This window comes from Pundamilia nyererei, unplaced genomic scaffold (assembly GCF_000239375.1).
Source record: "Pundamilia nyererei isolate P.nyererei 1_Seehausen unplaced genomic scaffold, PunNye1.0 scaffold00189, whole genome shotgun sequence".
Classification (NCBI taxonomy): Eukaryota; Metazoa; Chordata; class Actinopteri; order Cichliformes; family Cichlidae; genus Pundamilia; species Pundamilia nyererei.
Window position 1 is genome coordinate 397,532 of NW_005187590.1, and position 468 is coordinate 397,999.

A 468-nucleotide genomic window follows, 5' to 3' on the forward strand; every position below is an offset into this window, starting at 1 on the left:
CGCTTTTCTAGTCCCCAAAGACCCCAAAGCGCTTCACACTACATTCAGTCATTCACCCATTCACACACACATTCACACACTGGTGATGGCAAGCTACATTGTAGCCACAGCTGCCCTGGGGCGCACTGACAGAGGCGAGGCTGCCGGACACTGGCGCCACCGGGCCCTCTGACCACCACCAAGAAGCTTCTGATTGGTTAGTAGAGTCCATGTGAGTAAATTGGTGGCACAGCTGTGGATGCATATAAGGCAAAACACAGAGCCTGTTTCTGTGACATGGGAACATCAAGAGATGTCAACCAAAACACCAGGAAAAGAACTGTGGAGCTCCATAAGTGTGGCTCAGTTTGAATACAATTTGGTGCCATTTGCAATTAAGAAATATAGACAATTTCTCTCTTTACTCTTAAAGTTAACAAATATCCATCCATCCATCCATTCACTTCCGCTTATCCTTTTTTTCAGGGT